Source organism: Salvia splendens, chromosome 8, assembly GCF_004379255.2.
Source record: "Salvia splendens isolate huo1 chromosome 8, SspV2, whole genome shotgun sequence".
Classification (NCBI taxonomy): Eukaryota; Viridiplantae; Streptophyta; class Magnoliopsida; order Lamiales; family Lamiaceae; genus Salvia; species Salvia splendens.
The window spans coordinates 31,761,346-31,778,869 of record NC_056039.1 but is presented as its reverse complement, the minus strand read 5'-3'; positions in this window follow the sequence as shown (position 1 = coordinate 31,778,869).

The window sequence follows — 17,524 nt, the reverse complement described above, 5'->3', positions numbered from 1 at the left end:
TCGTTAAAGTATATAGTATCAATCCAGTATGTCGTATGAATCCACCTCTAAGTGAGAGATAGAGACAAAGATATCTTACACTTAGGCTAGAAACAAATAAAGTGCATGAAATAAATTTTTAAAAATATTTTCCTAGTAACTTACATAAGCACAATAATGTCTGTCTTGGATGAAGTGGTGCCATGCTTACAGTCACTGGCAGATCTACAAAAGAACAAAGGGGTACGAGTGTACCCCAAAAGTGATAAATAGCCTAGTGGTAATTTGCTCTCTTGTTATAGCATCAACCCAGCTTCGACCATCTCTAAGACCATTTTATGCCATCATACTAAAATTTGTGAAAGACTAATGTTAAATTTTGTGTATTATTCTTAAATTTCAAGTTCGATGCAAAATCATTATATTTAATTAATCATGTATAAGCACATTGATAAATTAATGGGTGGGTAAGCCTTAGTTTTGATATTGCTGTACTGATGATTTAATTCGATTCTATCATAGTCCTGATTGATTATAATGAATCAAAAGAAGTCACACACAAGCGTGCGTACATGTGTGATAGATGACATAGATGACATTACCATAACTGTGAAATTACATGCCAGCTGTAACATGTCACAAAATAGATTTCGATAAGATGAGCCATCACGGGTTATGTGACTTCTGTCAGTGTGAGCTTGTCTGTATTCTGTATATTTTCTTTAATCATTGATCAAATTTAGAGCATAGTGCTAATATGTCAGTCATAGTCTAACCACAAACTCCTTCAGGACAAATAACTGGATAAGTAATAGGCTAGCCATGATAAACAAAATTATAAAAAACAAATAATTAACAATCACACAAAATACAGAATTAAATTTACGACACAAATACGGGAAAATTCAATAATAATGGTAAAATTAAAAAAAAGTACATTAATAAAAAAAAATTACATTAATTTAAAAAAAACCCCTCTTCCACACACGAGCCCTGCCCGACATCATCTGCATCCCGGGTTGCATCCCCAGTACCCCCTGCCCGCCCTGCATCCCCTGCCATCCCGGCATACTACCCCCGGCTGCCATCCCAGAAGTCATCTACTGCTAAGGGTACATGTTGTAGTACCCGGCCATCGGACCCCATCCACCTCCCACGGGTACCGTGGGAGTTTGAGACCCGCTTGTCACTGGAGTAGACTCGTTGTTGTTATCCATTTTACTTTATTGCTCTTGTACAGAAATTAAGTGAGAGAGAAAACTAGTTAAAACAAGTGGTGCGAATGAAAATGTCGTGCAAATCGCGTATATAGAGTGTTTCGAAAAAAAAAAAGTGATGGTCGATCGCTCGCCGATCGCCCGCCCACAATGGCGGCCAGCCGATCGGAAAGCGCATCGGCCAGCGCTCAAAATTGTCGTGCGCTCGCCGAAATTCTCGTCATTTTTCCGCTCGCCGCCTACAATGGTTCGGCTAGCAGACCGGCCAGCGCCGGTAATCTGCTAGCCGGTCCGCTAGCCTCCATTGGAGATGCTCTAAAGGCCATCCGCAACGCTATCACTTATCCGTCTCTTAACCGTCTCATCTCTTAACTATTCATGGTCCCACTGTACTTTTCACTTCATCTCTTAACTAAGGGCATCTACAATGGCTTTCGTCCAGCCATAGCCCAACCACAAACTCCTCCTGCCACATCATCAGGACAAGCAAATAGCTCAGGCTCCAGCAATAGCCTAGCCACATCACCCCTAATTATATAAAATAAATAATTGACAATCACACAAAATACGGAATTAAATGTACGACACATATGCGAGAAAATTCAATAATATTATTTAAATAAAAAAAAGTACAATAAAAAATACATTAATTTAAAAAATACATTAATTTAAAAAATATACATTATTAAAAAAACACGACATCCGCCTCACTCCTCGTCTCCGTCGCCCCCCTCGCCACCGTCACCGTCGCCGCCGCCTCCATATTTGCCGAACCCCCCGGTGCCCCCCCGGTCTTCAAATCGTCACGCATGCTCACGAGCATTGCGTGAAGAAAACTCTTCTCCTCGAGGTCTGTCGCCGTCTGCCATTCGGCTAACGTCTTGGCCATCTGAGCGCGCGTTTGTTGACGCATGAATAATTTAAGATCCTCCAACAACTGGCCAAGAGAGGATGCCGACTGTACCTCCTGGGACCCCCTGGCGCCCCCCTTCGCCTCCCGTTGCGCCCGCCTTTGACCAACCGGGCGAGTTCGGCGAGCGAACGATGAAGGGGACGGGAGCTCCTGAGCATCCTCGGGGAGGTCATGGGAACCGCCGCTGCTGCCGCTGTAATCACCGGTATAGTTCAGTCGTTGCTTCTTCGGCCAGCCAGCGTCGACACCTGCCCGGAACTTCTCGGAGTCCATCAGCACCTCGTAGCAGTTCCAGTAGGTGAACTCTTTATACAACCCGGGCTGGGGGAAGGCTTTCTCCGCTATCCTCCTGCAGTCATCCTCCGTTTGGCCACTGCTCTGCATGCGGAGGGCGTTGGCGTACAAGCCCGAAAATCACGAGACCCCAGCTCTGATTCGGTCCCACCCCTTCCGGAACTCCTCCCCGGTGCACGGCCTCCCCTCCGGGCAAAATCTTATGAAGGCTGCAGCAATTTTGACCCACATGTTGATGATTCTCTGATTGTTCGAAGTCAGAGGATCATCACAGACACTCACCCACGCTTTGGCAAGCGCGACGTTCTCCGCGTGCGTTCACTTCCTCCGCACCGAGGGGTCGTCCTCGACCGGCTGCGACGACTGGCCGACCCTCTTGTCTTTCCCCTTGCCCTTCTTCTTTGCGGGGCCCCGACCCCGCCCTACTCCCCCGTTTGAACGGGAGTTTCTGGAACACCGAGAAGATCAAACCCCAACTCCTCTAAGGAGAAAGTCTCATATTGCGAGAACTGTGCCTCCGTTGGGGTCGATGTGTGCGAAGAATCAGTCGAAAAATCAAAACTGGGGCGATAGACGTTCCCCCCCCCCCCCGCGTCCCCTGCGTCGCCGGTACCCCTCCCGGCATCATCTGCATCCCCGGACCCCACCCCGGCATCATCTGCATCCCGGGTGTCCACCCCGGCATACTCCCCCCGGGTGCCATCCCGGGCATTATCTGCTGCCACGGGTACATGTTGTAGTACCCGGGCATCGGACCCCATCCACCTCCTACGGGTACCGGGGGAGTTTGAGACCCACTCGTCACTGGAGTACCTTCGTTGTTGTTCTCCATTTCGCATTATTGATCTTGTAAAGAAATTAAGATAGAGAGAGTACTTGTTAAAACAAGTGGTGTGAATGAAAATGACGTGCAAATCGCGTATATATAGTGTTTCAAAAATAAAAAAAATTTAAAATTCGCTCGCCGACCTCACGCCGGCCCGCCACCTGCAATGGCGGCGAGCGGACCGGCAAGCGCTAGCTGATTTTTTCACCGAAATGGCGCTCGCCGGTTCCAATGGTTCGGCGAGCGCCGAAAATCGGCTAGCCGGCCCGCTCGCCGCCATTGGAGATGCTCTAAGAGACAGAACCTTCAACCCTCCATCCCTTATCCGTCTCTTAACCATCTCATCCCTTAACTATTCATTCAATTTCATTTTTTATTTTTATTTCCAACAAATTCAATTAATACAAAACACACTTCATTAAATAAAATAAAATTACAACTTAAAATCTTAAAAAAAATACATAATTAAATTCGTGGCAAAATAAATAAAAAAGACATAATTTAAAATACTATTTTATAGAAATTATAAAAACTACTCCACCGGCAAATCATTTCCCGAGGGAGGCGGTGGAGGCGGAATACCAAGTTGTCCCGCCGGATACACAATGTCGGCATGATGGGCTTGAAATTGGGCAGATGTCATACGGGAAGTGTCTGCCATCGTAGCGGTGAAGTACATGGACAATAAGGAGGAGGGCGGCCCTTGGGAGCCCGTCTGGCTTGATTCTCTTGTGCCCCTTCTCCCTCTAGCCGCCTTCGCCGCCTTGGTCCCTTGCAGCTGACGGCGCCCACGGGAGGACCCCCCTGCATCGTCCGCCGTGCCCTCAACCTCCTGCGAGGCAACCTCTTGTGCAGTGCTGCCTAAACCGCCCTTACTAGACGAGTATTGGCCGCCCGCCGTGTGCTTCGTGCGCTTCGAGGTCGAGCCCGTGCTGGACTGGACACCGCCGGCCCACCTTTCCTCGTCTTTGACGGCCTCCCAAACATCGACATGTCTAAATTCTTTGCCGGTGTCGTCGAAATCGACTCGCAAAGCCGATCTCAGAATGTCGGCTCCCGTGGCTTCGCTTTGGTAATGAGCCGCTTCGTTCTTGTAGATGCCGCATAATTTTTTGACCTTTCTGTCGACTCGGTCAAAGTGAGCGCGGAGCATCTTCAATGTGCGGCGGCGGGACCCCTTCGGCTTAATCTCGTTGTATGCCTCGGTGACCTTTTCCCAGAAGCACTTCCGGGTTTGTTGATTCCCGACGATGGGATCATACGAGACGCTGATCCAGGCGTTGTACACAGCCATCGTGTCCTTGCAGCTGTACGAATGTCGGCCTACATCATCCTCCTCCTCGGCCGCCTCCGCCTCTTCCTCTTCGGCGTCGAATGCCCTGGAGCTTCCACTGCCTCGTCCTCCTTCCGGAGTGGGTTCATCCGGATAATCCTCCCGAATATGGGATAATCCCTGCGAATACCTCGGGGCGGAGGGATGAGCGTATGCATCAACATCAAAATGGGGTGGTTGGTACCTCGCCGGCGTCAACGAGCCCTGGGTGCCCGGCGTCGACGAACCGGAACCGGAACCACCCAAGACATTGTACATGCCCCCCAGTCGCCAAACGCGTTGATGTCAAACCCGCCGAAGCCGCCCTCGTTTCCATCGCCGGATATTTTGTGATGAAAATTGGAGAGGTTAGATGAAAATTGGAGAGGAAATGAAGATGATTTGAGAAGAATAGATGTGTGTTTGTGTGTGTAATGAGGATGAAATAGGAGTATTTATAGAGTAAAAAAATATAATAAAATAAAATAAAAAATGGTAGAAAAAATGGTAATATTACCGTTTTCGTTTTTTTAAATTTTTTTATTTATTAAATTCAATTTTTTTTAAAAAATGATTTATTGCGTCAACGTGACGAAGCCCACTCGCGGGCCAGCGAGTGGGCGTCACGCGCGGCGCCAGCTCACGCCACGTGGCGCGTGGCGAGCCAGCCCGCGAGACGTCTCGGTGTGATGGGCGTCTCGGCACGACCGGGACGAGACGGGGCGCTGCAACGCGTCTCGCCGTTGTCTCGTCTCGGTGGGACGAGATACGAGCCACCCGCGGGACGCGATGCGGGTGGCCTAATTCCGCAAGATTTCAACTTCACAGAAATTTTAATTTTAATTTAAAGGTCAAACTTAGGACTCACATGTGGATTTGATATCGAATCAATCTGCTTATAATCCAATTATCAAAGTCAAGTTCAAACATTACATTGTTAAGAAAGTTTTCAATTCGAACTTGAACACGACTTGCATACGATACAAATCCGTAAGTAGAACAATTTTGTTCGTGCTAACGAAATATGAAATCGTTAACACACGACAACCACACGGTAATTACTCGAGAAGATTCACATGTTGTGGAAGAGATATGACTCATCGGCAAAGTGTTCGTGGCCACAATGGAAAGGAATGAAGGTGACATATGATAGTAATATTAATAGGTTTTTCAAATCCGACTGGAACCCAATCTGATCTAATTCGGTATATTGTGTCGTTACTGAAATGACCTAATAAGATTATATTTAATTGTGTCTTCATAGGATTTCTTTCTCTTTGCATTGATTTTATGTATCCTAAAGATCATTTTCATCATTTTCAAGTTTGGATAAAGACGCTCAAAATATATATATATATATATATATATATATATATATATATATAGGGTTTTGATCTATGCAAAACTAGATTTAAATACAGAAACGCAGAACAATATCATAATTAGGTCACTTTTAGGTCATAATTAGGTAATTTTTAGGTCATGCTAACAAAGCATGACCTAAAACGATCTTAGCATGACATTAAACCTAAATATTATAATATGACCTAAAATTGCTTAATTATGACCTTCCGTTTTTTTTGGTTAATTATTGACCATTAGATCATCTAATCCTAGGGCCAAGATTTGGTCTGCATTTCTGGATTTAAACACATACTTATTTTGATCATCTCCCTATATATATATATATATATATATATTCCACTTTTATACTTAGATAATTATATATTGAATATAAAGCTTGAACTTCTCAATTTGTCTAAAGATGCCGTAAGATGAAGGCGAATGGTGACTGGCAGATCATTTACATCTAAATTCTTGTTTTTCTTTAATGATTTTATATGAGTTTTTGTGGTATTAGAGCATCTCATCCATGCTCTTGGCATAGATGTGGGCCCGGACTCACATTTATTAATATTTTACTCTCTGCTCTTCCCCAAGAGCACAACACCCACATCCATGCTCTTCAGCAAGGACATGTCCAAGGGTCCCACTATTCTATTATTTAATTTAAATAAAAACATTTCCACAATATTAAAATACATTAAAAATATCCAAAATACTATTACTAATTACTAAAAAAATAAAAATTACATAATTAAAAGCTAAAAATTTAAATTTCATAATTAAAGTCTAAAAAATAAAAATTACATAATTTAAATCCTAAAAATTAAAAATTACATAATTAAATTCATAAAATTAAAAAAAAAACACTACCCGTTGCCGAATTTCGCCCAAATGTGTTTGATTAGGTCTTCTTGTAGCTCAGTGTGGGTTTTGGTATTGCGTATTGTGTGTCTTGTTTGGATCCTCTTGCGCACGCACTACCCGTTACCGAATTTCGCTCAAATGTGTTTGATTTGGTCTTCTTGTAGCTCAGTGTGGGTTTTGGTATCGCGTATTGTGTGTCTTGTTTGGATCCTCTTGCGCACGCACTACCCGTTGTCGAATTTCGCCCAAATGTGTTTGATTAGGTCTCCTTGTAGCTCAGTGTGGGTTTTGGTATCGCGTATTGTGTGTCTTGTTTGGATCCTCTTGCGCACCGTCGTATGCACACCTCGGCGTGGGGGAGACCTTGTGGTTGAGCTTCCGACTTCATCTTTGTCGTAAAAGTTAGCTGCCATCGGTCCTTCGTCAGCTATAATCATGCTGTGCAAGATAATACACGTGTACATGATGTCGGCAATATTATTAACGTACCACAGCCGAGACGGGGCCCTCACAATGTTGAATCGGCCTTGAAGGACCCTAAAAGCTCTTTCGACGTCTTTCCGAGCAGCCTCTTGACGCTGCGCATAAAGAACCCGTCTCGGGTCTTGCGGATTGTTGAGCGTCTTCACGAAAGTCGACCACCTTGGGTAGATACCATCGGCGAGATAGTAACCTATGTGGTATGGATTTCCGTTGACGGTGAAGTCGATCACCGGGGCTACACCATTCAAAACATCATTGAAGAGTGGTGAAGAATAGAGCACGTTCAAGTCGTTGTTGGATCCGGCAACACTGAAATATGCATGTCAAATCCGTAGGCGGTAGTCAGTGACTGCTTCAAGGATAAGCGTTGGGCCCTCGCCTTTGTGGCCACTTAAGTGTTGCCCCCTCGAAGCATTCAAGCAATTCTTCCACTTCCAATGCATGCAGTCAATGCTGCCAAGCATACCGGGAAATCCGTGGACTGTTTCGTGAAGATGAAGCAACCGTTGACAATCTTCGGAGGTAGGTGCCCGAAGGAATTCCTCATCGAAAGCAGAACGAACGCCATCGCAAAAATTTTTGAGCCATTCGATTCCCTTTGACTCACCCACATGCAAATACTCATCAAAGATGTCAGTATTCAACACGGGCGGACAATGTGTTGATAATATGCATAAACAACCGTTGAGAAGGAGGGGCGGGGGTAGCGGCGGCGACAAAGGCTTCATAGGCGGCGCGATATTGTTCATATTATTCTTGTTTTTCGCGCTCCGCTTCGGCAATGATATCGTTCATATCCATTTTTCAATTTAGAGAGTGTTTGAGTGAAAGAGGAAGATGTAGGTAACTTGTATGAAAAAATATGAATGAGAGATAATTTGATGTGAAAAATGGATGATGAATGTGTGTATTTATAGATGATTTCGTGATTAAATTTTTTTTAAAAAAAACGGTAATAAAACGGCTATATTTTTGGGAATCTGAAAATATTTTTTTTATTTTTTAATATTATTTTCGATTTTAAAAAATAGAAATTGCCAACGACAAAGCCGTTGGCGAATAGAAACGCGCCACGTCGCCCTGCTCAGCGGCACGGACGTGCTCAATACATCGAGTAGCGCCGTACCATCGGCAAGATCACATCGGCGGAGAGCAGGGTATCGTGCCATCGGCACGGACAGCGTCTTTCCCCAAGAGCACCGTTGGGGATGCTCTTACATTTTGTTATTGTTCTTATTAATACTTACGCTTTTGTAATCTCATTTGCTATTATTTTAACTTTGTTCTTTTCGTCTCATTTAAAATAATTATTTTTTTTCTTTGTTCATATTAGAGCACCCACAACCGTGCTCTTGCCAACGAGCACGGTTGTGGGCTCGGCGCCACTATTCATGCCTGCTCTTAGGCAAGAGCACAACACCCACAGTTGTGCTCTTCCGTAAGGACAGGCATAATTCATTTTAAATAAAAACATTTCCATAACATTAAAATTCAATAAAAAATCGAAATAATATTACAAATTAAAATAAAATAAAAAAGACATAATTAAAATCCTAAAAAATAAAAATTACTTAATTAAAATCCTAAAAATTAAAAATTACATAATTAAAATACTAAAAACTAAAAATTACATAATTAAAGCTAAAAATATCCCTGTGGAAGACTACTCATCCGGCGACACTACCTCCAATTGTTTTTGGAGGCCCAATATCATGGCCTCGTGCGATCGAAGTTGCGAGGGGGTCATAGTTGACCTATCGGCCATATTGAGTTGGGCCAAAAGGGTCCACAACGAGTTGGTGGGGGTGGAGGTGGCGCATAGGGAACGGGAAAGGGAGCGGGGTCGGGAGCATCGCCGGATGGAGTCGCGGCGCGACGGCGGTTGGCCGTCGCCTTCTTCCTTCCTTGCGGTCGGCGTTGGGAACCGCTCGGGCCGGCATCGGGGCTACCCAAGTTAGCTCAGGCGAATTGGCTAACCACGTCTTCGGAGCAGGAGTCGGATAGGGATGTAGATGAGAATGGAAATGAGAGAATATAGATGAGAATGGAAATGAGAGAATGTAGATGAGAATGAAAATGAGAGAATGTTGTGCGAATTTTTGGGTGTGAAAGTGAGGGTATTTATAGATGAAAATGTGTATTTTTGGGGGAAAAAAATAAAAATAATAAAAAGTGGTAGAAAACGGTAAAAAACAGAGATATTTTTTTTGGGAAGTGGAATTTTTTTATTCAATTTTTTTAATTAAAAACCGATTTAAAAAAAATAAATTCTATGCCGTTGCCCAATCGCAGCACGCCACGTCACCTGCTCGCTGGCACGGACGTGCTCGATGCATCGATCAGCGCCGTGCCAGCGGCGGACGCCGTCCGTCCACCGCTGTGCATGCTCTTAAGATGATCACTTTTTTATTTTTAAAATAAATTATTTCTATTTTCTTTTTATCAAAATATTTAATACTAATATTTCCTTTCTACTTTATTTCACTGAATAATTCACCAAAAATTCTGAGTCACTCAAAAATGCGATTATCGATGGAGGGAGTATTACTTAGTTTGTTATATTTTTGACTCAAGTATTTTATACTCCTTCCGTTCCATAAAAATATGTGTACTTTTCATTTTTCGCCCGTCACATAAAATATGGGCATTTCCATTAAGATAAAATTGGTAAGGTAAGCGAGAGGAAGTGAAGGATAGTTAAAGTAGTGTTAATAGATAATGAGACCCACATTATTATTAATGTTTTGATGATGGTATAAGTTGTAAATAAGTCGATATATATGGGCAATAAATTATGATAAATTTTTAAAAATGGAATACACATATTTTTGTGGGACGAACGAAAATGGAAAGTGCATATATTTTTATGGACGGAGGGACTACTATTTTCCATAAAATTTAAAAATTGTACTGTGTTAAAAATCACAAGCAGTACGAATTATGTTAATTTTTCACAGTAGAGATCAATAGTTATAACTAGTCTGTGTAGCATATTTTATGCTTCTTTATTTACAAAAAATTGAAAAAAAATTATATTTATTTTAATATAAACCTAAAAATAGAGTATATTGTACATAAATCACAAATAGAATTGATTTTGAAGTATCGTTAAAGCGCGTCATCTTTTTAGAATAAGTACAAATGAATAAGAATGTAAATGGCTATGAGCATTATATAGGACTATATATTACTATATAATTCTTATTTTATTCAAATTTAAAAAAGTCTTATTTTATGGTTAACAGAGGATAAGCATAGTAAAAGGTAGTAATTGAGAATGTTGTTGCTGCACAATGCGGATTGGAACATTTAATTTTGCTCAAGTAATTTAGTGTTGCTGCTCGACCGCCGATTCAATTTGTCACTGCTGTCGAATATTATTGTGAGTTGTGTCACGATATTGTTAAAGTTCTTCTGTTGTCCGTCAAAACAATATCATTTCATATATTCAAATTATAGAAAAATTTGATACTCAACACTAAAAAAACAGATAGAAATAATATCATTTCACATACTTAAAAAAATACTAGTATCATTTTAAATAATTAAACTATAGAAAATTATGATATTATTGGAGGTATTTTTTGTGGAAAAATAGAAGAAATAGTAAAAAAGTACCATGAGTGAGATTACTCCCTAAATTCAGGGTACCCACGATATTTTTAAAGTTCCACTACAACAAATAACATCGGATACATACACTTTTTAATGCTATTAAGAATGCTAATTTTTTTGTCCAATTATACTACCAACGCTTCATAAAGTGTTCTTATTATTAGGGTGCCAACTAAATTTAGGAGACACAAATAGAAGCATCCTAAAAAAGCAAGTGATTAAGATAATTTGCCATCAACTTAAAGATGCTTTCTTTGCATCTTAAATTATGGTTATTTTTTAAAATTTTCAAAACGCTAATAATTGCGTCTAAATTTTTTTCCCTTGAAGATACTATACTTAATTAAGATTTTTTAGTGTTCATAACTTAAAAGTTCAGGTAGTGAAGTACTTTCCATGTAATTCACTGTTTAGAGTAATAAACAGAACAATTTAAAATAAAAGAGTAAGAGAAAAAGAAAAACATTTTTTTATTAGAGGAAGTGAGTATTTAAAAAATATAAAATATAAATATAAATATAAATACTGGTCAATCACTGTACCAATCAATAAATGATCTTAGTCTACAGGTAGGTTCTTGTCACAATATCATAACGTTCTACTACAACCATCAATCAATATCAATATTTAATAGTATTAATAGTGAAAGTAATATTGATATCAATATCTAAGTCAATCAATTAATATCAATATTAATATGATAGTAGTAATTTTTTAAAGGGTGAGGTTCTCAATTCGCAATAACATCCGGTTTGTTTTTGGATGTTTATGACGTAGCTTGTCACCACATATTGGCCCATAAAATATAGTACTAAGTGCATTACCAAGCCCATGGGCCTTTATCTTAATCGAATAGATCTGTGAAGTGTGAAGTCCAGTAAACCTTTGCAACTACAGTGCATAAAAAGACAAAGACGAATAGAATAAAATTAAAAATACACAAACAAAAAAAAAGATGGAAAATGAACTGAGACATGGCCATTAGGAATGCTTTGTATTAAAGAATTCAAAGAACATGCTTTAAATTATAAGGAATACGTATTCTTTATTTCTTTTAGTGACAACAAAAACCATAGGAATTAAAGTACTATGGTGTTATAAGTCTTGGAATATATAAGATATGTTGGAGGAGTAATTTAGTTTGGAGGAAGTATTTGAGAGGAGAATGAGTGGAATATATGTGAAATGATTTTGGAGTGGTGATGTGGGGAAAGTATGACACACTCTTTATTTCTCAAACTTCTCAAATTCTCAACTTGTACAAAATGTTACAACTCACTCCTTTTCATAGGCATTCACTTCATATTCTAGAATTCTCTACTATATTCTTTAATATTTTATATCTAGATTTTTTCTCTTCGTATTCTAGAATTCTCTACTAGATTCTTTAATATTTTATATCTAGATTTTTTCTCCATAAAAATCTAGATACTTTTCTAACATTCTAGGAATATCTTAATATTTTAATACCTACTAATTCTAGAGAATTCTACATAATATTTATAATCTAGAGAATTCTCCTAAAATATCTAGATATTTATCATATCTAGATAATTCTACTAAAAATCAAGTTTAATTTTATTCTAACACCCCCTAAACTTGATTTGTCATTCTGAACAACGTCCTGATCTTGATAAAGTCATCGTACTTGAGGGGCTTTGTGAAAATATCGGCAACTTGATCCTGCGATTTCACATACTTGACTTGAATCTCCTGATTTGCAACGCATTCTCTGATGTAGTGGTAGCGGGTGTCGATGTGTTTGCTTTGGTTGTGGAACACTGGATTTTTGGATAGCGCAATGGCAAACTTGTTATCCACACAAATAATTGTTGGCTCCTTTTGTGGCCACCCGAGCTCCGATAATAAACTCCTGAGCCAAATTGCATGACAAACACTGAAGGTGGCAGCCACATATTCGGCTTCGCAGGTTGATAATGTGACAATGGGCTGCTTCTTAGACATCCAAGTGAAGGCAGTGTCTCTCATATAGAACACATATCCACTTGTACTCTTTCGGTCATCGGTGTCACCAGCCCAGTCACTATTACTGTAGCCAACAAGCCTGTAATCGTTAGTAGCTGAATATAATAGGCCATAGTCGATCGTACCTTTGAGATATCAGAGTATTCTCTTAGATGCCTTGAAGTGAATAGTGGTTGGATTCTCCATGTAGCGACTTACGAGCCTTGTAGCGTACAATATATCCGGCCTTGTGCAAGTTAAGTACCGTAGGCTTCCAACCAAGCTCTTGTATAGTGTCGGATCCACCTTTTCCTCTTTATCGTTCTTTAATAGCTTGACCTCGCATTCCACCGGTGTATTGATTGATTTGCAATCCTCCATTTTGAACTTCTTCAGGATCTCCTTTGCATAGGGTTCTTGTGTGATGAATATTCCATCTTCTCGTTGCTTTACCTCCACTCCGAGGTAGTATGCCATCAAGCCCGATGTCTGTCATCTCGAATTCTTCAGTCATGGCCTTCTTGAATTCCTTGAACATGCTTGGATTATTTCATGTGAAAATGAGATCATCCACATACAAGAACACTATTAAGATATCATTTCCTTTACTTTTCACATAGAGCGCATGCTCATGTGGGCATTTGGTGAAGCCGTTATCTTCAAGATATTTGTCGATCATGGTATTCCACGCTCTCGGTGTTTGCTTTTGCCCGTATAGGGCTTTCTTCAACCTCAAAACTTTGTCTTCTTGGCCATTCACCACGTAGCCATCAGGCTGCTTGATGTAGACTTCTTTATCAAGAAATCCATTCAAGAAAGCCGACTTCGCATCCATTTGATATATCTTCCATCTATTTTGGGCTGCAATAGAGAGTATTAGTCTAATAGTTTCTAACTGAGCGACAGGAGCAAATACCTCGTCATAGTCGATTCCAGCTCTTTGGCTATATCCTTTGGCGACGAGTCTAGCTTTATATCTTTCAACTTCACCGTTGGAATTCTTCTTGATTTTAAACACCCACTTGACTCCAATTGCCTTGTGTCCTTTTGGTAGTGTCACCAGCTCCCACGTGTCATTCTTCTCGATGGCTTTGATCTCTTCATCCATCGCAACTCGCCAATTTTCACTTGTCGTAGCTTCTTTAAAGCTAACTGGTTCACAATCAGCAAATAGGAAAAATAAGGTAAGATCTTCTAACCTTTCAGTGTCGTCTTTAACTTCATCCAAGCTTCGCGTGCGTTGTGTGGCTCTTTCATTCAAGAAAGATGGTGGCGAGCCTCCAACTGATGTAGGAGATGTAGGTGGAGTTGTTTGTTCTTGTTGCACCTCTGTCACCTGCTCGATTGTTCCTTGATCTCCAAATGGAGGTATGAAGGTGGAGTCATTGTCCGTGCTGAAATCCCATGCTCCTTCTTCATCGAACTCTACGTCTCGGCTAATCATGGTTTTCTGTGAAGTTGGATCATATAACATATAGCCTTTAGTGTTAGAGTCGTACCCGATGAAGATGAATGGCTTGCTTTTGTCGTCGAGTTTACTCCTCGTCTGATCTGGTACATGTGCATAGGATTTGCTCCCAAATACTCTCAAGTGGGCGATTCCTGGTTTTCTCCCGCTCCAGGCTTCTTGAGGCGTCATTCCCCAGACACTTTTTTTTGGAGACCTGTTAGACAGGTACACGGCGCACGCCATTGCTTCTGCCCAAAGCTCTTTAGGTAAATTCTTCGTCTTCAACATGCTTTGAGTCATCTCAACGATGGTCCTGTTCTTGCGTTCAGCCACTCCATTCTGCTGGGGGGATCTCGGTACTGTTAGTAGCCACCGAATTCCGCTTTCTTTGCAAAATTCTAGAAACTCCCTTGATGTAAATTCTCCACCTAGGTCGGTCCTCATTGCTTTGATTTCTAGATCACTTTCTTTCTCGACGGCAGCCTTGAACTTCTTAAAAGCGTCAAATGCTTCTGATTTCTGCTTCAAGAAGTATACTCACATTTTTTCTTGAAAAATTATCAATGAAAAGTAGGAAATAATTATTTTTACCGAGGGAGCTTGGCTTGATTGGTTCATACACGTCTGCATGGATTAACTCCTATGGCTTCTGAGCTCTCGAACTCGACTCCTTCCGAACGGCTTTCTAAAGTGCTTCTCGACTAAGCATCCTTCACAGAGTTGATCGGGGTGCTCGATGGGCGGTAATCCTCGTACCATTTCTTTATTTGATAGCAATTTTAAGCTATCAAAATTCAAATGCCCAAATCGAAGATGACATACCCAAGACTTATCTTTATAACATGCTTGAAGACACTTCACCACATCATTTTGAACATTTAATAAAAACATTCTATTCTTAGACACTGGCACCTTGGCGATTAAATCATTTTTCTATCTCTTATTGAAAAGCTATAATCATTCATATGAATATTATAACCTTTCTCTAAGAATTTTCCAAGACTCGGTATATTATTTCTGATATTGGGCACGTAATATACGTTAGAAATGAAATCATGAACTCCATTCTTTAGACGAATTAGAATCTTGCCTTTTCCTTTAACTGGAACTTTAGATTCATCAACAAAGGAGACATTGCCACTTATGGTTGCTCGCTCCTATGTCGAGGTACCACATATCATCTTTTCTTCCAGCTTCTCCTTTATAAGCTAGAAGAACACATCCATTTTCTTCATTCGTATTCACCACGTAATTGGCCTTCTCTTCAATTTTTTATTTTGTTTCTCTGCACTCGGAAGCATAGTGCCCATATCTATGACAATTATAACACTTTATTGAAGATTTATCGTACCTCGATTGTAGGTTGCTCCTTCCTCGTCCTATCTTGGGGACTCCTTTCTTACTTCATTGTTTGCAAAATATCCCCGACCACGTCCACGAGCATATCCTCGACCACGACCACGATCTTGTCTTTGTCCGCGACTTCTTCCTTGTCGACCACCATCATTGCCCGAACTTTCTTCTTTCTCCTTTGGGCTTACTTGCAACTTTAAAAGTTGCTCCACAATTTCTTGTTTCTTATTTTATTTCTCTTCATATGCTTATAGCGAACCCAATAAGTGATCGATAGTCATTTCCTCCAAATCTTTTGTTTAATCTATTGTAGCTACTATGTGCTCAAAATTAGGGGTTAGAGAGCGTAATATTTTCTCCATGATTCTAACATCCTCCAATTTTTCACCATTTCTTTTCATTTGATTTGATACCGCCAAGACTCTTGAAAAATAATCCGAAATTGATTCGGACCCTTTCATATGTAAAGAATCAAATTCTCCTCTTAAAGTTTGGAGACGTACCTTCTTTACTCGCTCCGCACCAACACACGAGATTTGGAGCTTCTTCCACACTTCTTTGGCGGTGCACTTGCACTTGAGATCTTCTCGAAATCGTCGTCCCCTAGAGCTTGGTAGATGAGATAGAGAGCTTTCTTGTCTCTCTTTCTCGCATCTCGCAATCTATCCCTTTGTTGTTGGGATAGATCGGTCTCGTCTTGCGGCTCCTCGTAGCCACTCTCCACGATCTCCCAAACATCGTGGGCTCCCAATAACGCTTTCATCTTGATACTCCAATTATCGAAACTGCTCTTATTGAGCATGGGGACTTAGAATGACGAAAAGTTAGCCATACTATAGGTAGGAATTTATGGCTCTGGTACCACTTTGTTGGAATATATAAGATATATGTTGGAGGATTAATTTAGTTTGGAGGAAATATTTGAGAGGAGAATGAGTGAAATATATGGGAAATGATTTTGGAGTGGTGATGTGGGGAAAGTAAGACACACTCTTTATTTCTCAAACTTCTCAAGTTCTCAACTTGTACAAAAGGTTACAACTCTCTCCTATTTATAGGTATTCACTTCATATTCTAGATTTCTCTACTAGATTCTTTAATATTTTATATCTAAATTTTTTCTCCATAAAAATCTAGATATTTTCCTAACATTCTAGGAATATCTAAATATTTTAATACCTACTAATTCTAGAGAATTCTACATAATATCTATAATCTAGAGAATTCTCCTAAAATATCTAGATATTTATCATATCTAGATAATTCTACTAAAAATCAAGTTTAATTTTATTCCAACAATAAGTAAAATCCATATTCAACTTATGAACTCTTGAAAACAGGTTATAATAATGTCCCAAAGTGATTTTTCATAGTTTAAGTTTAGGTAACCCTCTTTTGAAAAGAAAGATAACTTTGTCATCAGTTTATCAAATACTATAAAATAAAAAAGTGACCCAGCTATATTTGGCAACTTGAGTTTGGAAACATAATTATTTTGGGTTCTAAACTTATTTTATATAGATTAATATTGTCTACCGCTTCAAAAAATAGTTATATTTTATCATTTTGGTATGTTCTATAAAATTAGTCAATTCTATTTTTGTAAAGTTTTCACTATCTACTAGTAATACTATTTTATCTCTTTCTTTCTCATACTTTACAAATTTCATACTCTTAAAACTCATTTCATCTCTAAGTCACTATTTTTATGGGATGGATATAGTACATAAACATTGGTTGGGTCCCAGATAGTAATTATTGGACTACATATAGATGTGTAACACTATGATGAAATCAAGTGGATTTTTTTAAATAAAATTGGTGTTGAATTGTTCTGCTTATGTTTTTATCTATGATCGATGATCACATTTATACTAAGTCAGAGCGAAATAAGACAGTGAGATGA